Here is a 27,113-nt window from a genome sequence, read left to right as displayed (position 1 = left end):
TGTCCTACTTTATTCAGCGCGCAGTAGGACAGTCATTGATTATACTGCTCTCTTTGGCATGTATCTGTCCAGACACATGCACCAATTGGAATGCCCACAGAGATACATTACTAAAAGTTTACAAGGCTTAAACAACATGTCTTAAATGTACTGACTCAACTATATTTGGTATCGTACAGACTACTAAGAGGTCACCTGTGTATGGCAGGCAAGGCATTCTTCAACACATTACTGATAGATTTACTGCACATCAGCAAGTCAAATGGCATCAGAAATATTCAGTCTAGGCATCTAAACGTCTTCTTCAACATCAACAGTATGGTTTGAAGGGATAGGTATATCTCGCAGAGGATACAGTTGCTGCTGTCAAACTGACTTCCCATCCACATAAAACAAAGTTCTTCCCTGTCTGTATTCAAGTGCAAATTATATCTATGGATGGGAAACCAAAAATTTACTCCAGCACTGCTCCCCTGTACTATTAATGGACAGAAGCAGATCCTAAATGCTTTATCCCATGCACGGATCCCCTCAAATTATCTGTTGTATTATTCCAGTAATTCTCATTAGGGGCAATATACAATTATTAATCATGAGATGGGTAAGACAAATCAATAACCAAATGGGCAAGATTATTCTGAGCAGAAAAAGGAAAACTGGTAAGGTTTAAAATGACCCACAAGGGCAGCTAGCCTAGTACTTAACTAAGAACGCCTAGCCTATTACTTAACTATGAATGCCTAGCCTAGCACTTAACTATGAAGCTATGAACTAAATAAAATGTAAATGTAAGTTACGCCTATTTGCTATAAGTAACCATTGACAACAAATGATTAAGTAAAGTATTATACTTTATTATACTTTAGAGAATGCTAATAATTTGCAATTTCTTTTATGGTTTTTTGTGAGACATCACAAACACCAAAGTCCAAACCAGCGAAAAATGAGCCAAACAGAAGAAAAGTGCTCCGATGCACAAACCACTTTATTAACAATAGTCCTGAAGTGTGGAAAATACACATACCCCGGGATTCATGAAGCTCGGTGCAAGGCCGGCGTAAGGCCTGCACCGGCGGTGCAGTGAATAGCCGGCGCAGTAGCGCCATATACATATTAATGAGAGTGCACCGGAATCACAGACATGTGCGTAGTGTACGTGAGCGAGCCCAGGTAGGATGCGTCTGGAGGCGTGTCTAAGCCGGCATGAGGTGAGCAACCTAATGTGCTGACAGCCACGGTCCGCCCACAATAGTAATGGCAGCAGCCAGGTCCCGTGCAGAATGAAACGCACGTACAGTATGCAACATAGTACCCATCCCAAATTAATGGAGAAGCAAATACAAGCCACGAAGGCATAAGTGTACCCGTCCAAGGAGCAAAGGATATGCATAAGACCGCGTTCGTCCCGCAATGCACCGTCAGTGTTTACACTCAGAGAAGGTGTACAGCCGCATGTCAGCGCGCCGCACCGACATAGGAGCAGCGATTAAGGTCACCACCTGTCCCACTTTGGTTGGGGCAGTCTCTCCATGGCCAGTTGTGTCCCGAAAAAACATATTAGAAATGGCTGATGTGCTACGATTGTAGGACACAATGATATCCCGTATTTAATGTAATGGTAGCATGAATTGGTTATTTCTGTAACAGAAATACCTAAATGACACAAGAAACAGAATAAGCAAGCAAATTGCCACAACAATAAGCTTATATTTAGACAAACAAGTGAAGTTCTATGCTATATAGTGACCGTTTGTATGTGTCGGCCTGTAAAGTCAGATGTGAGTCCCGGAAATACCCCAGATCGGAAACTGGAAAAGGTGGAAACCCCAGTAGCGACATGGCCATGGTCACCAGGGTTACCTGCTGTCCCAATGTGCCATGGACAGTCCCTGATTGGACAGTTGTGTCCCTGCAACAATCGTAAAATGGAAAATGACCTCCGATCCCCTGTCAAGAAAATTCCCGCAATATACATGTAATAGTAGCATAAAACATATACATTACTATATGAAACACAGACATGGCATAAAAACATAAATAAGGAACCCAAATGCTTACAGAATAAGCTTATAGTATGGCAAACAAGTGAAGTTCTGTCAACTGCACTAGCCGTGGGTATGTGTAGTCCTGCAAATTCAAGTTTCCACATAACATGCCCCACTATGGGCATTGGAAAAGGTGCCAACCATAATGGTCACAAGCAGTAGTGACAGTACATAGCCGGGTAGCTGTGTTGACATAACAACAGTAAGGAAGCAAGATACTTCAAACACAGGCAAACATGTGCATAGCAACATATCCCACACCCAGCAACGTCTCTGTTGCATACACTGGATGGCGATGATGAAGTGTAATATCCAGAAGCAGAACCCATGCATTCGGATGTACTACACAATAGCCTCATTGTACATGTCAGTCCCACCCATGTATACCTCTGCACCCAAACCTGCTAGCATCCGTGTGCAGCTATACAACCACACACAATGTGCATACCTGAACTGTGGTAAGATGTTTGTGTTAGGCAATGCCACGCTGGCAAATACGCATTCCACATGTCACCAACCCACCGCAGGTACAGATATGTAAATGGCTGCATGTGAATGTGTCAGCAGAATGTGTACATCCCGCATGTAGTATGTACCCGTCCAAACCATCTAGGTTTGCATACGACACGGTGCACATAACTGTACACATGTGGACAAGTCAGGTCGTTGGACCACCGCATCGATGATTATCTATGCAGTGAAGTCGATCACATATAGCGGAACAGGTGCCTACCAAACAGGACGCCCTAACAGGGTGCTACAGGCAAAGAAGGGGAAGCTGGGACATCACATGTGGAGATTAGCGTAGCTGGATGGACAAATACACACGGTCAAGGTAAAGGACGGAACAACATGCATATGGCCGGATGGATGTTGTTCAGAAATATATAGAAACACATATGAAGTTCCAGTTTAGACTCAAAATACTATATAATGCATTGAATTGTACCGTACAATATGGCAGTAGAACTAAGCCTGCATGTAATTGGTGAAGCTAAGCTGTAGTGTGATGGAATTCTGAACCTGGCAGTAAGCAGTACAGCAGGCTCATGTCTGTCATCATTAATTATTTGCTGGGTTACAGAACAATAAATGTATGTACATGCATAACAGCACTCCTTCCCCAGAGGAGGATGGCCTTGTGAGCTCTATCAAAGATAGCAGTACAACTCCTTACCAGAGAGACAAAGCAACGTATTAAGAAATTAACTGTCCACTGTATCGTAACAGTCTAGGGTCCTTGAAACAGCTACAATCACAAAAGGATACTGTAATGTACAAGGTGCCTTGCAAGGCTGTGTTATTCCCATGGGAAAACATTTTAAAAGCACGACCCCAGCACCCACGTATGTATAGACTATTGCGGACCATAGTGATGGAAATGCCCTGTGACCGACCACGTCAGTAAGGTGGGCAAAAGCTGATTGTAAACACTATATAAAGGAACTGCTTACTGTATAGAGTCAGACAAAACTCTCATACTTGGACTGTATATTATTTAGCCTGCCTGTGTACACTACTAAAACTTTCGAACCCGAGCCTCCTGTGTTATCGGCTGTCACTTAGAAAAGCCTACTGATAACTACAGTCTGGTTTTAACAACTTATTTCACATTGTGATCCTTGTAATCCGGAATTCCCTTGGTAAGCTACAGGTCAGAGTACATGGCTGGTTAGACATGTACGCTGGAGAATATGCATAAATGGTTCTTCTTGAATGAAAAGACCTCCGACTGAATTGTTGTGTGTAAAGAGGCTGTTTACTGTCTGATCTGTGGCTGAAAAGCGAGAAACTGGATCCCAAGAAGAAAACGTGCAGCCTTAAACAGGAGGCCCAGGTAAGGAGTGTTTGCCTTTTTGTCTCTATTGTAGATCAGGGACCAGACTACATTGTGTTTCTGTTAACAGTAGTGATATCTGGTCGAAGACCTACCCACATACTGTTAAATCTGAACATAGGTCAGGGGAACACACAGCAGAGTAAATAGTGATTGTAGACACTGCAGTGGATACAGGGAAGGAGACACCACGTGGTATGACAGAAGGGTACGTAGCAGTCGTGTAGAGGATATGGGAGATTATTGAAGCAACAGATCATGTGATCCGCGTTTGACGGGTGACGTGAAGAATATGCAATCGCAGAGAGCACATAATGTGAGTTACGCAGCAAAATGGGGTAATAAATATGACATTGATGGTTATCGTTACTGAAACATTGTAATCCCTGAAAATTTGATGCATATGTTCGCGGGTAAACGCCTCTTGCACCCTGAGAGGATAGTCCCTCTTTGGCCAGCCGTGTCCTGTAAACAAACTGGCAAATGTCCTGATATCTCAGGACAAACATTTCCCAGATATATATCAAAATGGTAGCATAAAACAGTAAATTTGTATGTGGAACAGCAAAATATAATAATAAACAGAATAAGCAACTGAAATGCTACAACAATTGGTCGCTCTCCTGGCAAAACGTGAATTCCTGTCCTATGTACTGGCCGTGGGTATGCATGTTCCAGGCAAATTACACGTTCTGAACACTAATGTCCCACATTGTGCATTGGAAAAGGTGGCAGCCCTAAGATGTGCAGGCGACAAAACAGCGACAATTGGGTATCCGTCATGCACATCGGTGGACTGAGGTAGTGTACCGAAGGGAACAGAACACTACAAATGGCTAAGCATCATACGTACACAGAGAAGATCATAATACAGTAGTACCGATAGCCCCCCCCCCACAACCCCTACCACCTCCGATACCACATCCAGGATATTAAGCGGGAGGGCAGGCTAGTCCCCACACGTTATCCTGTGGCAACAGAGGTAGCACAATGAACAAATGTAATAGAAGCTATTGAAACCACATCCCGAACACGTAACATACCTAGGGACACCCGAGTAAGAACACAGTACTAAAACAGAGTGAGGATATCTGTCAATTAATTGAAGTACCAAACCCTCATGCAGGACAGGAAGGCCAGGACCCAACCCCCGTAGCGTATAGACCGTGGACACCAGAAGATATCTGTAAAGTCATAGAGGGAATTCCCATCCACAAAGTAATCGCTATTCACCATGCAATACCCCTGTATCTCCTGATCGAAAACCAAAAGGGGAATGGCGGATGGTACAGTATGTACAAGCTGTAAATCATGTAAGAATACTTAGGGTAGCGTTGGTGCCAGACCCACACACTATATTCAATGCTATGAACATGCCACAGAAGTATCTTACCGTGGTACATCTAAGCTATGCTTACTTTGCAATACCTATACATCCACATAGTCCGTATTGCTTTGCATGTACAGTCAGGGTGACAGATACAGCCATACCCGGCTATCACGGGGATACTGTGAAAGTACAACGATATTCTCACAGGGGATGGCTAGCTACATTTCGGTGTTAACTCCACCCGGGGCCAGTCAAGTTCTACTTTATTTGGATGATATTCTGCTTGCGGCCCCTACCCAGCAGCAATGTATGGAAGATACAATAGCATTATTGAGATAATCAGCAGAACAGGGACATAAAGTAAGCAAGCATAAATTGCAACTACAGAGAATACAGGTCAATTACCTGGCATATCTGGTATCCAAGTAGGGTAGAACATCACATGACGATAGGAAGGTAGCAATATAATAAGCACCCAAGCCAACTAACAAGAAGGGAATGATGTCCTGTCTGGGCCGACTAACACTTGTTAAATCTGGATACCAAACAATGCTGTGGAATCCGCTGTATTGTTTGCCTTAACCTTTAATACACCTATGGCAGCACAACACATAGTACACTGGATTACAGTAGCAGAAACAGCGTTCTGCAGACTAGAACGATTGATAGCCTCAACAGCTGTAGTAGGTCTCGTGAATAATCATAACACATGTTGTCAGACCATAGATTGTAAGCGGAGATATATGACGTCAGTCTTGATGCAACAGCAGGGAAGTAAGCAACGCTACATAGCTGACTACTCATTGCAGTTGGACACTGTGGCATGGTCAGTGCCACATTGTGTACAGGCAGTTGTTGTAGCACCCATGGCAGTACAGGCCCGGCCGTAATGTTACTAGACCACCCTCTCACTGTGAGAATGTCTCATGCAGTTGCGATCAGTCTGCTGCAAGAGAAGATAGCATTCCTGACCCGTGCTAGACATTTGTCATGTTTGACCATACCACTGAGTCAACCTCACATGGTGATTGAACGTTGTACAACATGAAACCTATCAACGTCACATCCGACACCTGTGTATGGCACACCACACAGTTGCCTATACGAAATGGATTAAATAACTACACACAGACATGATATCACTGATATACCCTTAGATGATGCAGAGGTGACAGTTAATGTACGGATCATGTAGACAGAGTCCTACAGGAACGAATCAAGTAGTTTATGCAGTAGTTATTGATAATGACATTGTAGACGGCCAAACCCTGCAGCATAACATGTCTGCTCAAGCAGCAGAATAGATAGCTTTAACACGTGCTTGTACTGTAGCGGAAAACTGATGTGTGGACATATGTCCCGATAGTCATTCTGTTGTCTGTGCAGTGCATGTTTATGAGCAGCAGTGGAAGAATAGGGAATGATAACATCCACCGGTAAACCGATTAATCATGCGCATATGAACTTGAATGCATTAGACTACATGCAGTTACCCACTGAAGTAGGTAATTGTAAATGTGCAGGGCATAGAAAGCAACAGGATAACAGTAGGAAAGGTGAGGCATGAGCTCATGCACCTGCAAAACAAGCAGCGTCACAGTTGGAAAGTGTCTGTGTGAATGAGGAATGACAAACCTCAGACAGTTTAGATGTAGAAACTGTACAAACAATGCAAACAGCAACTACGAAAGCAGAAAAGCTGACGTGGTTATGACGAGGAGCAATCCTTGAACACGGACTGCACATATCCACAGTGAGAAAGCCAATATTAACGTCTAATATATTCAGATATGCGGCTTTGTGGAGCCATGGGTAGAGACATGTCTCAACAGGGGGGATGGTACATTTGGTTAACAGAATACCCCTAACATACGGAATTACGAACCACATACAAACCTCATGAGCAGCGTGTCACGTTTGCCGTAGATATCATGCACAGGGAGTATTTAAACCGAAGGGAGTGAGTTTACCTACACCACCATAACCGTTCCGTACTATTTGTATGGAGTTCATACATCTGCATAAATGTGAAGGGAACAAATACTGTTTAGCGATTACACATATATATAATCAAAATGGGTAGAAGCATTCCCAACCATTAATCCGATGCAGCAGCAGTGGCAAAGGTGCCAGTAAAATAAAGTATCCCTAGATCTGGCATGCTGTAAAGAAGCTACAGTGACAATAGAACACATGTAGTTAACCAGACAATCACGCTACCTGGGGGATTACTTCTTATTACCATGAATGTCAATTGCATGTACAACCCACACTCAGCACGACTGCTGGCGCCGTAGAATGGGATCCCGAGAAATAAGTAGAGGAGGTTGGTGGGTGACATCCAGATGAGTTACATGAGCTGTCTACCTCTAGCATTGCTGAGCATGACAACAGTTCCAAATGTAAAGTGCTGCACCCACTTCAAGTAGTATGTGGAATGGCATATCATGTGCCAGAGTGGAAAGCTGTCATGCCTGCAGAGCCGGAGGTCGATGACTCAGTAGTAGGTGACATGAGAGGATTGTTAACTAGTAACACTGTTCTTCAGTTAAAGTCTGTTACAGATAAGAGCAAACGAAGACGGAAGCATAGCTGACACCAGTATCCTGTGTGTATGTCACTGTTATCCAAAGAACATTATTGCCAAGTGGACATTGCGAATGTCTGTACCGGGTACTGTTGGCAACACCTACCGCAGTAAAGTTTGCAGAGAGGTCGTCCTGGGTCCACCTCACATTTCTCAAACTGGTAAAGGATATCAAGTCTGATTGACATCTTGTAGCTGATATACCAAAGAGCCCGAATCACCCGGCGAAGACTGTATAACAATACAAAGCAACCCCAAAGACATTTATGTTTGCTGTCCTAATGATTATACACCTATTAACCATGTTTGTGTTTACGTTACAATTTCCGGGACCTTACCTGCATATAACTACATGGATACAAATACTGATACGTGATGAACTGGCCACAGAGTGTCTTCCACACTTCAACAGATACCTAGGCATGATGCGGTGCATATAGAGACTAGGAACACATTAAATTGCTGTGTTTGTACTGCCATACCTACATCATATGGAGGACTTCCGATGCATGTTGTCCCCTTGGGGATAGATTGAGACTTGTGAATATCTACACTTTGATACAGGTTCTGTGAGATCACAGGACAACGTGGCAATGTACTTACCTGTTACACAAAAAGGAATTGTATGTTATCATAAACATGATACAGTTTCAGTTGGTGGGAGTATTTGTAACATAACTGTGTCTTACGAATGTCATATAACAGCCAAAGATCACAGTACTACTTGTAGCACCATTCCTAATTTGTATTGAAACATCATGAGAACAATGTTGAAGGATGTGCAGAAACATCCTGAATTGTATAAACAGTCCTCTGTTAGAGACAGGAATTTGTTACATGCAGAGGTAACCCGCATCAGTATTAAAGTAGAATATTGTTATGTTGTTTGTGGGAAATAAGCATATCAATGGTTACCTGGGAATTGGTCCGGCAGTTGATATTTGGGTTATCTGGCTCCAGTCACATGACATACTGTACAATTGCCTGTGGGTGCGAAACGAACTATAACACATATAGCTCGAAGAACTGGGAACACAGTTGAGAAACCTACTAATCCAGTGGGTGAAATGGAAGCTGTTCTGACATGTCAGTCTTCTGCAAGAGATAAAGGAATATCGATTCATATGGACTTGAGTGACAGCGTCACAACCTGGGCTGGAACACCCCAGCTTCTGGAGTAGTGAAATCAATCAGGAACAGAGGAAGTTACCAAACCTGTCGGAGGAAGGATGAATGTGACTTCCCGCTCCTGAACATGTGACTGATGAACTGGATGCAATGAGAACTGTTGTGTCACAAAATGTAATAGTGCACAACTGCACCGTGGTGCTGAGAATTGGTCTTGGCGCTTACTGAAGAAGATCGCTGTGTCCAACTACCACATGAAGAGACCAAAAGCAATGCCCACCTACAGGTAATATAGCAGGTGTCATCCATGGCGGAACCAGGCCCAAACCCACTGCCGAACCATTTCCACAAACCATTGGGTGGATGGGGTCAGTCATACTGAATATCATGATTGCCATTTGTGTTGTTCTGCTCATATTGGGAGCATGTGTCTAGTGCGGATACTGTGCATGTAAGTATTAGTCAGGGACTCTGGCGACATACCTGTACCCGAGACTATGTATCAAGACCTGTAGTGGTATTTGTCAATAGAAAATGCAATCCTACTTGCAATGTACATCAAATTACTTGCCTAGTTAAACGCTCCACAGAGGAAGATGCTAGGAAATGAAATAATGTTGTATATGTTTCTGGATAGAGTAGAAGCAATCAAAGGAGGGAGAATGTTAGCAAAATACATATTTAAACATAGATATGACGTGCAACTTTAGAAGCAAATAGTGTATAATGCATATTATTCTACCTGACAATATAGCAGTACAGCTTCTCATGCATGTAATTGCTTGTAGTGTAGCTGCAGTGTGATTGAACCCTAACCCTAGCAGTAACCAGTGCAGCAGGTGTATGTCAGTCAGCATTACTCATCTGCTCGGTTACAGAATAATACATGTATGTACAGGTATAACTGTCATCCTTCCACTGAGGAGGATAGGCTTGTGAGCTGTAACACAGAGTACAGCTGCTCAGCAGAGAGACACAGGAACCTAGTAGGACACGGAGTGAGGACTGGATATGAACAGTGTTGGAACTGTGACAGAGCAGAATTTACCAAAGTACAGTCTAACTGAATATGTGGCTTGCAAGGTTGGGCTATCCTCATGGGAAAACATGTAATAAGCATTACCTGAGCACTGTTGTAGGAATACAATGTTCTGTACTCTAGCAATGTAAATGCCTTGTGACTGACCACATCATTAATGTGTGCAAAAGATGATAGTATACAGAATGCTCATACAGATGTAACATGTATAGAGTTGAACAAATGTCTAAACTTTTACTGCATACTCCTTTGCCTCCTGCTGCACAGTAGTAAAATGTTATTAATCCCAGCTTCCTGTGTTAATGAGTGTCATTTTGAAAATACGAATGAGTGTTACAGTTTGATTTAAAAGACTTAATTGACAGATGTTCACGTTCTAGCATGGGAATAGGTCAAGCCAAACATCACAATGTCCATGTGTACCACATACACACAGCCAGTAACACGCAGTAGTAGTGCATGAAGGCATACACGACTGTGGGAATAGTACAGGACATATGGCACGTGCCAAGTGCAGATGCATGACACAAACCCCAGGATGGGTGTCCCTGCAAAGAGGAACATGTGCCAACTACACCTCCCACAGATGTACCGCAATAAAACACATGGCAAACACACAGACACACTACTGTCCAACACATGACTGCAACGGAGCCTGGTCAAACACCAACATGAAGCATGCACAAACAGGGATTTGAGTAATGTTTGCCTTAACACCCCCCCATAGGCCAAAGAAGAATAGAATGGACATATGCATGTAATGCTGTGAAGGATGTGTGGTAGTCCTCAGTATCACAGTGTTAGGGACACAGATACACTGTCATCAACTGTGACGTATGTGCAACGTACACAGCATACCTGCATGTAATACAGAGGACAATCATGTGCCACAGAAATATACAGTGGCGAAAGAGTATAGTGGATAGACAATTGTACATGTGACAAACTATGAATATAGGTTCACACGTCCATAGGTACAGGGTAGGCCATCGTCCCAGGCCCAGCATAATACTACACCATAGTTAGGATGACTTTGCCAACCTTCTGTGCTTCAGATGAAATACCCATGATATTGCTGTATCTCCGTCAAGCACTGATAATGATGTAATCCCTGGCCTATACCTGCAATTCTCCATCCAATGGACAACATAGCTGCGAACAAGGCTAGGAAGGATGTCTGTCTCACATGTACTGTGATGTAGATCCACAGCATAATGAGTGTCTGGGTGATATATGTGTCACTCAAACACATCCCATTAATGACCGTGACAAGGTAAATGTCACCTGCCCTAGTGATTCTGAGGGATGCGGATACAGTAGGTGAAGCATACACATGACATATGGGTTGACATGGCCTCGTATGTCAGGCACAGGTCAACACTAAACAGCAGGTATGTGACGTGATGTGGCAAGGGTCCTACATGTGGGGCAGCATTACACAAAATGGTGTCATCCTGCATCTGTACAACAATCAACCTATGTGGGCTTCCCAGCTGCTGTAGGTGTATGGTCAGATACAGTCTGAATGGGGCAATGTAGTAGATCATAGGTGTAACACGTAATGGGTACAAGGAGACAATGACCTAGCCTGATGTAGATGTGAATCCCTGCACCAACAGGTGGGCAATGTAGAAGACCCACACAACCACGATAGCAACATGTGTGTGGAATGAATGGTGACCATCAAACACTGTCCCCTGATCCCTGGTAATCACCCCTGTGCTGAGTGGACAGCCACCTATATGCTGGACAGGGGTGACCTAGTAGTTCTCCACAGGTATGATGTTGCATGACGTTGCATTTAGCTGTGGGACATGTCCCTGACAGCAGATATGCATACCTGGGAGGCCCCTTCGAAGGATATCTGTGTCAGATGTCTGTCCCACTATGGCACCTGTTTTGCAGTCATCTACAAATGCTGTTGCCCATAGCACCCCTGTGTGTGCCTGTACCGTGAAAATGTAGGTGTATGACAGGAGTGCAGACATGGAAGGGCCCCATGGGACACCACTTGTGACAGGCAGTAGGTCTGATATGCTGCCAGCAACTATGACCGTGTGGGTTGTGTCACATAGACAGTTTACAACACATTCTGTGATGTGCGTGTTCACATCCCAGCCAATGGGTTTATCAACGATACCTGAGGGGGGTAATGTGATGAAGGGCTTTGCCAGGTCGAGGTAGGCTGTATGGACTGCAACACCCCCATCAGTGGCCTCGGCGACTGTCCTGAAAATGTCAACCATGCTTTAAAGGCATGAACCGCTCCTGAACAAGACAAACCGTGTGTGAGGCAAAGTATGTATGTCCCCTATGCAGTCATGTACGAGCCACAGTATGATCCCTCCCCATGTCTTTGCAGATAGGTCTCCTCAGGGTAATGGGACAGTAATAACCAGCCTCAGTGGAGGTATTGGCCTTGTGACGTGGGACTACAGTTGCCATGTGACACAACCTGGGTACCCTACCTGAGGTGAGGCTACAAAGAAATAGCTGTCCTAACTGTGGGTCCAATTCATAACTGAGATAGTGGAGTACACAGCGGGTCACCAGCTGGTCTCATGGATGCTATGTCCACTACCCTGGAGAGAGCATGTCCCACCTGTGTGTCACAGAACATTTGGTGACCACAAACCACTGGTACACACATCTCCTCATGTGTGGGGGAGGGTGTGGAGATGTCCTCACTGGACTTGTCAGCCTGTATGTTGGCAATGTGTGTATGTTGAGTAAACACCACCTCTATGTGAACCCAGTCAGAGCATATGTGGGAGTGAGCTCCCAGGTGTCGAGCATAGCAACTGAAGGTGGTATGATTGTTAGCCAGGTCCATGTAGGTATATCTGTGGAATGTGCCCTGGACTATTTAATGACAGTGTGTAAGTCTACACATATGATGACCAAGGGTGTCATACCTCACAAGGTGTCTGCTCCACCTTGTAGTAGCCACCTCCTCGTGTTGTACATTCTGTGTATGGCTGGGGTACACCACACTGGATGCTTGGCATTGGTACAGTGAACCACAGTTGGGTAAGTGAATGACTGGCTCATGCAGTCCTGTAGGTACTGGTAGATGGCAATGTGATTGATGCAGTGGCTGCCGCATTCATCGACCACTGGCTCAGGGTCCTTAAAGGAGACCACAGTAGTGCGCAGAATTGTGTAGTCTGCCTCTGAGCAAGCAATGTGTATGGTAACTGGCAACACTCACAGCAACGGATGCCAAAAGCAGAAGCCAATGTCCAAATAACATAGATCAACTTCTGCATGACAATATGTCTTATCATACATGTATTGACACGTGTCTGCTAATTACAATTGGAAATGGCCGGTAAGACTGGCCTAAAGTTCTTGTGATGTACACAGTCTGGGGGTGTTGTTCCGATAATAAAGTGGCAATACCTCCCAATCGTGACCTCTGGGTATGGTATGAAAGTGGTTGTTAACCTGCAACATTGGATGTATAGCATTGGTTTCTGGTGTCGGAAGACATGGTTCCTGTAGCACAACACAGTATGGGTAGTCAAGCACACATCCGCGATTGCCGAACACACAGCATCAGTGAAACCCACTGCTCATAAGGACACAGTCCAACAAGCTCTACACTTTAAATATGCACAGTGGTGTCCATTGTCGGACCCAAAAATTGACATCACACCAGATTCACGTCTTCTTTCAATACGTACCTGAACCCATTGTCGTCACAGGTACACATATGCACTGCAAGCGTGTTTAATGTTGATGATAGCTGTCCATGTAATGCAGCACAGATGCACAGAAATACCCAGGGTACCGGATCCATAGAACTGCGTACACATCACAGTCCTGCACACATGAAGGATGTGTAATGGGTACTGTTGATTGTTGCAGTCAAGGGATTCTGGGTATGTAGACTCTGGGCCCGGTGTTGCTTCGCAGCCAATCCTTTGTCCAGCCCCGTGGGAGGGATGTGTGTGTAGCACCTGCCATACTATCCGCTAATGATGCAAACCATCCACTGGAGAATGCTAAATGCAGGTGTGAAATGTGTACAGCCCTATACTAGTGTCCAGTAGGCAATTGTCATGGATGGACAACCGTATGCCCAAGATGCCACCCACAACCGCAAACCCGGGTAAATTACACAGCCGCGGTAAGGCATAACACAGGAAATACACATAGGGACTGCAGTTGACATTCCACATACAAAGTCGGACCGCTGTGCCAACACCGGCGTACACAGCACTCAATCTGCCAGCAACAGACTGAGGAGCACCCGCTACCATACAGCGGAACAGATGTGCGACCTGTGGAACACATACTAATGGCACACACACAACGTCACGTAGGATATGTAAACTATGGCATTCCCACCTATGAAGACAACATGGTTAAATGAATACATAGGTAATCAACATGTTCCGGTGGTGTTATATTGGAAATACAGTGATGGATATGTCCCATTGGGATGTCTGCGGTTTATATGAAGCAGTTGCTAACCAGCATCTTTGGATGTATGTCATTTGTCCACAGTACTAGATCACCTGGTTATGTAGCACCATGTGGAATGGGTAGTCCAACAGACATCCACGATTGCTGAACACACAGTATCAGTGAAACCCACTGCTCACAAGGACACAGTCCGACAAGCTCTAAACTTTACATATGCACAGTGGTGTCCATTGTAGGACCCAAAAATTTGTCTAAAGACAGGAATGCCGCCTTCTTTCATCACTTAACTGAACTCATTGTCATCACAGGTACACATATGCACCGCAAGCATGTTTAATGTTGCTGATAGCTGTCCATGTAATGCAGCACAGATGCACAGAAATACCCAGGGTACCGGGTCCATAGAACTGCGTCCACATCACAGTCCCGCACATGACGGATGTGTAATGGGTACTGTCAATTGTTGCAGTCAAGGGATTCTGGGTATGTAGACTCTGTGCTCGGTGTTGTTTCGCAGGCAATCCTTTCTCCCGCCCCGTGGGAGAGATGTGTGCGTAGCACCTGCCTTACTCTCCGCTAATAATGCAAACCATACTCCGGAGAATGCTAAATGTAGGTGTGGAATGTGTACAGCCCTATACTAGTGTCCAGTAGGCAATTGTCATGGATGGACACCCGTATGGCCAGGATGGCACCCACAACTGCAAACCCGGTAAATGACATAGCCGGTAAGGCATAACACAGGAAATACACATAGGGACTACAGTTGACATTCCACATACAAAGCCGGACTGTCGTGCCAACACCGGCGACACAGCACTCAATCTGCCAGCAACAGACTGAGGAGCACCCGCTACCGCATAGCGGAACAGATGTGCGACCTGTGGAACACATACTAATGGCACACACAACGCCAAGTAGGATATGTATACTATGGCATTCCCAACTATGAAGACAAAATGGTTAAATGACTACATAGGTAATCAACATGTTCCGGTGGTGTTATATTGGAAATACAGTGACGGATATGTCCCATTGGGACGTCTGCGGTTTATATGGAGCAGTTGCTAACTAGCATCTTTGGATGTATGTCATTTGTCCACAGTACTAAATCACCTGGTTATGTAGCACCATGTGGAATGGGTGGTCAAACAGACATCTGCGATTCCTGAACACACAGTATCAGTGAAACCCAGTGCTCACAAGGACACAGTCCGACAAGCTCTACACTTTACATATGCACAGTGGTGTCCATTGTAGAACCCAAAAATTTGTCTAAAGACAGGAATGCCGCCTTATTTAATCAACTAACTGAACTCATTGTCGTCACAGGTACACATATGCACCGCAAGCGTGTTTAATGTTGCTGATAGCTGTCCATGTAATGCAGCACAGATGCACAGAAATACCCAGGGTACCGGGTCCATAGAACTGCGTCCACATCACAGTCCCGCACACATGACGGATGTGTAATGGGTACTGTCAATTGTTGCAGTCAAGGGATTCTGGGTATGTAGACTCTGTGCTCGGTGTTGTTTCGCAGGCAATCCTTTCTCCCACCCCGTGGGAGGGATGTGTGCGTAGCACCTGCCTTACTCTCCGCTAATAATGCAAACCATACACCGGAGAATGCTAAATGTAGGTGTGGAATGTGTATAGCCCTATACTAGTGTCCAGTAGGCAATTGTCATGGATGGACACCCGTATGGCCAGGATGGCACCCACAACTGCAAACCCGGGTAAATGACATAGCCGCGGTAAGGCATAACACAGGAAATACACATAGGGACTACAGTTGACATTCCACATACAAAGCCGGACCGTCGTGCCAACACCGGCGTACACAGCACTCAATCTGCCAGCAACAGAATGAGGAGCACCCGCTACCGTACAGCGGAACAGATGTGCGACCTGTGGAACACATACTAATGGCACACACATGTCACGTAGGATGTAGGATATGTAAACTATGGCATTCCCACCTACGAAGACAACATGGTTAAATGAATACATAGGTAATCAACATGTTCCCGTGGTGTTATATTGGAAATACAGTGACGGATATGTCCCATTGGGATGTCTGAGGTTTATATGAAGCAGTTGCTAACCAGCATCTTTGGATGTATGTCATTTGTTCACAGTACTAAATCACCTGGTTATGTAGCACCATGTGGAATGGGTAGTCAAACAGACATCCGCGATTGGGGAACATACACCAGCAGTGAAAAGCACTGGGCAGGTGGACACAGTCCAGCAACATCTAACTTGACATATGCACATCGGTGTCCATTGTAGGACCCAAAATTCTGTTCAGAGAATGCCTGCTAGCTTCCTGCATTACTCACGTGATCTCATTGTCGCCACCACGCCACAGGTACACATATGCACGCAAGCGTGTTCAATGTTGATGATAGCTGTCCATGAAATGCAGCGCACATGCACAGAAATACCCAGGGTATCGGGTCCATTCAGCTGCGTCCACATCACAGTCCCGCACACATGAAGGATGTGTAATGGGTACTGTCCACTGTTGCAGTCAAGGGAGTCTGGGTATGTAGAATCTGGCCTCGGTGTTGTTTCAAGAGGCAATCCTTTGTCCCGCCCGTGGGAGGGACGTGCGTAGCACATCGCCACTCTCCGCTAATAATGCAAACCATACTCCGAGAATGCAAAATGCAGGTGTGAAATGTGTACAGCCCTATACCAGTGTACAGTAGGCAATTCACATGGATGGACAAGCGTATGACTAAGATGGCACCCATAACTGCAAACCCGGTGGAATTACACTGCCGTAGTAAGGCATTACACAAGTAATACACATAGGGACTACAGTTGACATTCCCCATACAACAAACACAGACAACCAGCCGATGAAGTCCAAAGCAAAGACGAGGTACTGTAGGGACCGTCAGTGACCACTCAGAGCACACCAAGAATTAAAGGCAGTCACCATAGTCTATTGGAGCCCACTTCGTCTGCTTCATAAGCAGACTTATTCAGAATACATACAATGCAGTCCAACCTACTACATTTAAAAGCATTAATTGGTCAGTACATTAGATGTGCTAGGTACTAATTACATGCCTTAAAGGCAGACAAGCAAACAAACCTTACTTGGGTTACAGATCCCACACAGTGAGGACATCAGACATTGCTTCGAAAGGTACAGTCTTCATCGGAAAATAGAAATATATGTACATATATGAAAGATGAACCAACATAAAATGTTTTCCAAATGTCTGACTGTGTAAGATACATATATATGTCCTACGGATTGTGCCAACATATTAACAGAACTGCAGACACCTAGTAATATAAATGAACCATAATATATACACATAAACCGTATGATTATGACTACTGTAAAATAGACCAACGAAATGTAAAGATTCACAATGTGCTAATGTAAATATTCATTTAGAAGGTTACTTAAATAAATCAATTCAGACATCCATGTCTAAATACTAACACAAGGCCAGCGAGGTGCTTGCCCTCACATGTACTGGGATGTTGTTCCACAGCATAGTGAGTGTCTGGGTGATGAATCTGTCCCAACAACACGCTCGATTAATGACAGTGTCAAGGTGTACGCCAGCTGCCCTTGTGGTTCTGAGGGATCTAACTTATTTACGTGAAGCATAGTCATCAGATCTGGGTTCGACATAGCCTTGTATGCCAGGCACGGGTCACCTCTGGGCAAGTGGTATGCAACTGTATACAGCTGGAAATCTTTCAGTCGGTCAGTATAACACATATACCTGAGACCCTGCATCTGTTTGTCGATGAACTGTTGGTGCCTTTCCAGCTGCTGCAGGTGTTGGGTCAGATACATTCTGAACGGGGCATTGTACCCAATCATAGGTCTAATGAGTGATGAGTACAAGGGGACAATGACCTCCCCGATCTAGATGTGAATCCCTTCATGATGATGTGGGCAATGTGGAAGGTCTACCTAACTATGTTAGCAACATGTGTGTCTAACGAACGGTTAACAACAACACGTGTCCCCAGATCACTGGTAACCCCTCTGTGCTCAGTGGATTGCCACCTATATGGTTGCTCGGGATAACCTTGTTCTTCCCGAAGGGTATGCCTATGCATTTCCTGGCATTTAGCTGTAGGACATGTCTCTGGTACCACTTATCCACATCTGTGAGGCACTCCTGAAGGATATCTGTGTCAGATGTGTGTCTGACTTTGGCACCGGTTTGCAGTCATCTGCAAACATTGTCACCCATAACCCCCCTGTGTATGCGTGTACATTGGAAACGTAGATGCTGGAAATAGTGGACCCAGGACTCAGCCCCATGGGACACCACCTGTGACTGGCTGTGAGTATGACATGGCGCCAGCAACTATGGCCATGTGTGTTCTGTGACTTAGCCAGTTTGCAACCCATATGGCGATGTATGGATTTACATTCAAGATGACGGGTTTATCAATTATACCCGAGGGGGGTATTGTGTCGAAGGCCTCTGCCGGGTTGAGGTAGGCTGTATGGACTGCTATACCCTCAGCAATGGCCTTGGTGACTGATTCTACAAAGTGACACACGTGTAAAGGGCATGATCTGACTCTGACCAAGCTAAACTGGGTTGTATCCAAAGTATGCGAGTCCCCTATGTCTTTATCTATGTGTTCCATTATGATCCATCTCCATGGCTTTGCAGATAAGGCTTGTCAAACTAATGGTATGGTAATAACCAGGGTCAGTGGAGGCACCATCTATGTGGAGTGTGACTACAGTCGCCCTGTGCTACTACTCAGGTACGTATCCTGAGGTGAGGCTAAGATTAAACAGCTGTCCTAAGTGTGGGTTTAATTCCCCATAGAGTTCCTGGAGTACACAGCTGGGACACCATGTGGACCCATGGATGCTGTGTTGACTGCCTTGGGGCTGGATGTGGGTAATGCTGGACATACCCACGGCAGACGTGGCACGTTCCCGAGTCCGATGCACATAGCCGGCCTTAGGCATAGGCCAAGTAGGTAGCCGTCTAGGGTGTTGCTCTACTCGGGGCACCTTTCCAGACTCTATTTGGTGTAGGTAGACCAGGAGGGGGGTAGCGGGTGATGTATCGGTGGCAACTTCTGCCTAGGTCACCACTTAACCTAAGGCCACTCTTCCCGTGGGTAATACAGCAGTACCCACACCCAGACGCGGGTCATTGCTAGGGTCATTGCTAGTATGGCATATCATCTATGTCAGGAAACCATATATCCCCAGACATAATGGCACAGCATAATGCCTGTTCGCCAGCCAAAGGCAGACATACGACACCCGCGGCGGTGCGGACGTACTGCGCGAGATGACCGTTAACAATGTCGACATTGTCTCACTTTGTGAAACAAACTCCACATAGACATTCAATAATAGACAGCGACGGACAACCCGATGTCCTCGTGGCTGAGCTGTTCAACCTGTTCCGCCATGTTAAATGTGTGTAGCACAGCGGAACCGGCCCAAACAAAGCAACGGACATGTCTGTGGCTCAGTGAAAGTCGTCACGCAATGGTAAACCCTTGTAATATTGCGACACAGGCCATACATACGGAGGGTTAGTAATGGAAATTGGTCAGTTCGACCAGACCGTGTGCAATTAGTATAACAAGATCTACAACGGGTACACCGGCCAATCGACACGGTTACGAATAATTGGGGGGGGGGGCGTGACATGGTACCATGGACACGGACAAAACGTGCCCATGTGACTCATCTAACATTCGTACAGGGTCAGGGCAGTCCCATACAGTGGGCGGACAAGACCAAACCCAAAGCAACACAGCAACACCCTGACAACCGAAGGCCTGTATGCGTATGGGATATAAGCAGCTGTCATCTGAACAGCCCTGCGGTGACGACATATGCATCCTGGGCCATGAGCAAGAGTGAATTAGGAATGTTCAACATGCAGTACCGCACCTTTCCCAGCAGGAGAATGGATGCCTGTGACGTGCGTGTGTGCGGGGGCGGATATGTAAATGTACATAGGTACCATGGGTATGCATATTAATGACAACGAACAGCTAACGTGTACTGGTCACAGTAACTGGCAAACGTGAATGCAGTCACGTTTGAATTACGACTATAGAACATATAGATGTGCACGTGTACATAAAGCATCCATGCTGCAAAGACTGTTACATATATAAAGCTGTAAGTGCTTTCTGCACACGTCCGTCAACCGGATCAGACATATGTTACCGGAATAGTCACAAGTAACGCAAAACACGTAACCACACAGACACTGTAAACATATATAAACGGACTACGGATATGCATGTGCGCGTAACCCACAATCCGGACATGCGAGTGTGCGTGTGTGATCCAGTGGAACCAGGGAAGGTTACGGATGTCTCCTCCACACATTTACATTCATAATTGTAAAATATGTGCTGAAATAGTACTTATTGATTCCATGCTTTGTTATCGTAATGCTACTATTATACACATTGATATACAATATCCTGATCAACACACTACATTCTAAGGTGCACTCACAACAATTATCAACTATGTGTCAGGATACTGATTGTATTTACCAATATTGTATATATATTAACACATTGTTGCCGTATTATTGTTTCCATGAAGTAAGGCATGCAACACTGATATGTATATGTCACGTTATAATCAAGACTTGGAGCACTGTCCACCTAACTATGAGCAGGTTTATTGATTATTTCGCTTTAAACCGACTCTGAAGGAAGTGTATAAGGGACGGCTATGTCATGCATTCCGTGTTAGTAGGTGAAAGAGCTCAGTATCCTTTCACTGTGGAGTCTATCGATTTGACAGTGTCTGTTTTGCGGATATATGTTCCATAATGTCGTTTATGAAGATGGGCAGGACGCAAGGTTTGCTGTATTTCTGCATACTGGCACGTGGATATAGATAGGCCATGTCATACAAACGATGGGTAGTCAAGCAGACATCCACGATTGGGGAACATACAGCGGCAGTCAATACCACTGGCCAGATGGTGACAGTCCAACACGTTCTACACTTTACAAATGCACATCGGTGTCCATTGTAGGACTCCAAAAATTACGGCGTTTGCTCCGTTATCCACTGGGATCAGCCAATCAGAGTACTAACCGTGACTACGGCACAGCTAGACATATGCACCACCAGCGTGTTTAAGGTTGATGATACCTGCCCATGACATGCAGGACATATGAACAGAGGTCCCCAGACTGCCGTGTCCATACATGTGCGTCCATATCCCAGTTCCGCACACATGAAGGATGTGTCATGCGTACCGTGGGGGGTTGCAGCCATGGTATCCTGGGTATGCAAAATGGGGCTCGGTGTTGTTTGGCAGATAATCCGTTGTCCCGCCCCGTGTGAGGGCTGCGGGTACAGGACGTGCCTTAGTCCCCAGTAAGGATGCAAAGCATCCATTGGGTAATGCTGAAGGCAGGTTTGAAATGTGTTCAGCCCTACATCAGTGTCCAGTTGGCATTTCCCAAGGATGGACAAACGTACGGACAAGATGGCACCCATAATAGCAAACCTGGTGGAATCACACAGCCGTAGTAAGGCATGACACAGGACATACAGATGGAAACAACAGTAGATACACCCCGTAGACATCCATCCTGCCGTGCGAATCCCAGCGTACACAGCAGCCAAGGTGCTATCAAGTATGTGGGGATCACCCGCTTCCACTCTGCGGAACATACGTGCGACCTGTGGAACACATATTAATGGCACACCAACAACGCCAACTAGGAAGGTCATACTATCGTTAAAATATGGCGTTCCCACACATAAACAACATACTGTCATGAATAAATAGGTTCTACATGTACCGGCTGTGTTATAATGACAATACAGTGGCGGATAGTTCACAATGGTACCTCTGAGGATTATCTAAAGCAGTTGCCAACCTGCAGTACTACAGTAACACCATATGGGTAAATTGTGGAAGGACACGGGTTCCGTAGCACTACATAATATGGGTAGGCGGACAGACATCCGGGACTGGGGAACATACGGCGGCAGTCAAACCCACTGGCCGAATGGACACAGTCCAACATGTTCTAAACTTTACATATGCACATCGGTGTCCATTGCAGGACCCAAAAATTACTCCTTAAGTAAGTGTGGGCAACATAGTGTGAACCGGAAGAGGTGACAGCCGTGACTACGGCACAGGTAGATATATGCACCACAAGCGTCTTCAAGGGTGATGACAGCCGTCCATGAAATGCAGGACATATGAATAGGACTCCCCAGGCTGCTGTGTCCATACACGTACGTTCACATCCCATTTCCGCACACATGAAGGGTGTGCAAGGGGTACTGTGGACGGATGCAGACAGGGGATCGTGGGTATGCAAATATGGGTGTGGGTGTGGATTGGCAGATGATTCGTCGCCCCCCCCCGTGTGGGGGACGTGGCCATGGCATATGCGTTACTCCGCAATACTAATACCGATCATCCACCGGAAATGGAGAATGCAGCTGTGAAATGTTGACAGCCCGATACTAGTGTCCAGTAGGCAGTTCCCATGGATGGACAAACGAACGGCCAAGATGGCAGCCATAGCTGCAAACCTGGGGGAATCCCACAGCTGTTGCAAGGCATAACCCAGGGAATACAGATAGGGTCTACAGTAGACACTCCCCATTCAAAGCCAGACCGATGGGCAGATACCGCGCATACAGCACTCAATCTGCCAGCACATCTATGGGGATCACACGCTTCCATACAGTGGAACAGATGGGTCACCTGTGTAAACATACCAATGGCACAATCTCCACGCCTGCTGGGAATGACATACGAAGGTCAAACTATGGCGTTGCCAACAATGAAAGACATCCTTCGTGAATTAATAGGAGTGATGTCAATAGACCATGGCAAACACCCAATGAACAGGGAAGACTTGCTGGCACCCTATGGCCACAAACCATGTCACACATAGGTAGATGGAACAGTCAACTTAAACATTTCGTCCACGACAGGTCGCATATGGTATCCAAAGGTACTTCATAGACATGTATGCGCTATCACCCGTTGGCCCCGTGAGACTTACATATAACATGGAAGTATCCAGGCTTTAAATGTCCACCCTTACACTTCCAGTTGTCACTGTCTATGCGAGCAATGGAGATTTAGCCACAGCATAGAAAGCAGGGACGTACTGCTAACGAAACACACACATGTCAACATCACAGAAAGCATACTATGAACACACGTATTACATGATATTGTACTATGAAACACAAACAAACCAGCAACCTGCAGCAAGAATAGTCCCCATAGTTCGACACAACACAAGTCTTCGTAACATTTAAACAGTTCATTACAACATGCAACGTTTTCGTTGTTTCCACAACGTGTGCAGAATAACAGCTATGTCTAAGAATGTTCACAATCAACAATGTGAGTCTTAACATGATTTTAAATATCACACTGTTGATTGTGAACACTTAAAGGATTTGCTTATTCAGTTGTATTTGCGAAAGCAACGGAAACACACACACACACGGAAGGGACGGGAGATGAACCTACGCCTATTTACATGAACTCAGTACAGTATGAAGCATTCACAGAACGCGCTACCGAGTTAACTGACGTGAGCGCTGTCAGAGGCATACTTGTAGGCTGGTGACGTCACCCGCAAGACAATAGTTGGCAATAGCCAAGGCATGTGTTGCGGAGCGTCTAAAAGCATAATCAGTCGCAGAGGCAGCTAGAAACACACACACAGAGACACACACACACGGAAGGGACGGGGGACGAACCTACGCCTATCTACATGAACACACTACAGTATGAAGCATTTACAGAATGCGCTACCGACTTTACTGAACAGAGCGCTGTCACACGCATACTTGTAGGCTGCTGACGTCACCTGCAAGACAATAGTTGGCAATAGCCAAGGCATGTGTTGCAGAGCGTCTAAAAGCATAATCAGTCGCAGAGGCAGCTGGAAACACACACACACACACACACACACACACACACACACACACACACACACACACACACACACACACACACACACACACAGAGACACACACACACACACACACACACACACACGGAAGGGACGGGGATGAACCTACGCCTATCTACATGAACACACTACAGTATGAAGCATTTACAGAACGCGCTACCGACTTTACTGAACAAAGCGCTGTCACACGCATACTTGTAGGCTGCTGACGTCACCCGCAAGACAATAGTTGGCAATAGCCAAGGCATGTGTTGCGGAGCGTCTAAAAGCATAATCAGTCGCAGAGGCAGCTGGAAACACACACACACAGAGACACACACACACGGAAGGGACGGGGCACGAACCTACGCCTATCTACATGAACACACTACAGTATGAAGCATTTACAGAACGCGCTACCGACTTTACTGAACAGAGCGCTGTCACACGCATACTTGTAGGCTACTGACGTCCAAGACAATAGTTGGCAATAGCCAAGGCATGTGTTGCGGAGCGTCTAAAAGCATAATCAGTCGCAGAGGCAGCTGGAAACACACACACACACACACACACAGAGACACACACACACACACACACACACGGAAGGGACGGGGACGAACCTACGCCTATCTACATGAACACACTACAGTATGAAGCATTTACAGAACGCGCTACCGACTTTACTGAACAGAGCGCTGTCACACGCATACTTGTAGGCTGCTGACGTCACCCGCAAGACAATAGTTGGCAATAGCCAAGGCATGTGTTGCGGAGCGTCTAAAAGCATAATCAGTCGCAGAGGCAGCTGGAAACACACACACACACACACACAGACACACACACACACGGAAGGGACGGGGACGAACCTACGCCTATCTACATGAACACACTACAGTATGAAGCATTTACAGAACGCGCTACCGACTTTACTGAACAGAGCTGTCACACGATACTTGTAGGCTGCTGACGCCACCCGCAAGACAATAGTTGGCAATAGCCAAGGCATGTGTTGCGGAGCGTCTAAAAGCATAATCAGTCGCAGAGGCAGCTGGAAACACACACACACACACACACACACACACACACACACACACACACACACACACACACGGAAGGGACGGGGGACGAACCGACGCCTATCTACATGAACACACTACAGTATGAAGCATTTACAGAATGCGCTACCGAGTTTACTGAGCAGAGCGCTGTCAGGAGGCATACCCCTACGTGAGTGGTATCATTTGCAGAGGCAATGTGCCCGATCGGGAGTTAGGACAGAGTGCGCTGTCACGCAGTCTGTTACCATCCCAAGGTCGCCGTACACTAACACGTTAGTGCTGCAGTCGGGAATAACAAGTAACTACTGATCAGTACATCACTGCCTACTGGGCATGCTCAGACACTTAGACTCGGCACAGAGCAGACATGCATACACATGGTGCGACGGCATGGGTGGCGGAATGTGGACCGTCGTGTGTCCAGCCACACAACAGAAACCTGGCCATGCCACAGACGTGGCCGTTGCGTAGGGGATACAGGCATGCACCCGGGGTATAACTGCAGACGGGCGCGGTGTGCACTGTGCTGTGTGTCTATCTACACAGCTGCCTACTGGGCATGCTCAGACACTTAGAGTCGGCACAGAGCAGACATGCATACACATGGTGCGACGGCATGGGTGGCGGAATGCGGACCGTCCTGTGTGTCCAGCCACAACAGCAACCCGGCCATGCCACAGACGTGGCCGTTGCTGCGGGGAATATCTAGGTGCAATTAACCATGTGTAGGACTGGCCTACCGTTTGTTGCATGCTACAGACAACCCTCCCAAACACAGGATACCTTCACAGATGTCCGGAGGACACTGGTGAGTGGGCATGCTCTCACAACAGCACCGTATTGGGTGACATGAACCACCCATACATAGCCTGGGAACATTACCCATGGCACAACACACTATGCCAGCAGTCCCAGGTGTTCACACACCTGGCCACTGTTAAACAGCCATGCACCATACATACTAGGGGGGGATGTCTGACAGTTCTGCCCATCACACATGGTGAGGATATGCCCCACACAGGATGTACAGCCCTCAATGGTGATGCAAGACTGTATAGTGGATCCACTGGTCATCCACACCCTGTAACCAACACCAGCATGGGGGACCTCAGTGATGACCTCTCCACAGAAAACCACACACATCATACGACCGGTGTGGTACCCTACAAGTCCTCCATGCCAGTGTTGAACACAGGCCAGACCAGCAAACGCCTAACGAATGCCTTCCCCGAGCACCCACATTCATGTCTGCAACAGGCAAACATGATGACATCAGGACCTTGTCCACCACAGGTAGGCACATGGTGTGGTGGACCGCAGCCACTGACTACCTGTACATCAACAGTTGGAGCTAATACATGGCAGAGCAATGACAGTACCAGGGAAACCATCACCCATTCATACCGGCGTCACCATACGGCCCCACATACCATCATCCACGGCCGCTTGTGGGAGTGGTACTGCAGAGGGCACATGAGACAACCATAGGGCCTTCCCTAACTGTGGTAAGGACATGGTTGGGGCACACAGACTTGGCTGGAAATGGTCCAGAATGTGACAACAGTCACTGCACCCACAGACATTGTCTGCAAACCAGAGGACATGTTCCATGCATACATCCCCCCCCCCAAGAGGGAACATATCCATCCCACCAGAGTATATCCTCCCAAACATCTCATATGGCCTGGAGTGATCCCATATCTCTATGGC

Source organism: Protopterus annectens, chromosome 14.part0 (genome assembly GCF_019279795.1).
Source record: "Protopterus annectens isolate FY-2018-M chromosome 14.part0, PAN1.0, whole genome shotgun sequence".
Classification (NCBI taxonomy): domain Eukaryota; kingdom Metazoa; phylum Chordata; order Ceratodontiformes; family Protopteridae; genus Protopterus; species Protopterus annectens.
The sequence above is the reverse complement of the archived record's forward strand: the minus strand, read 5'-3'. Positions refer to the sequence as shown.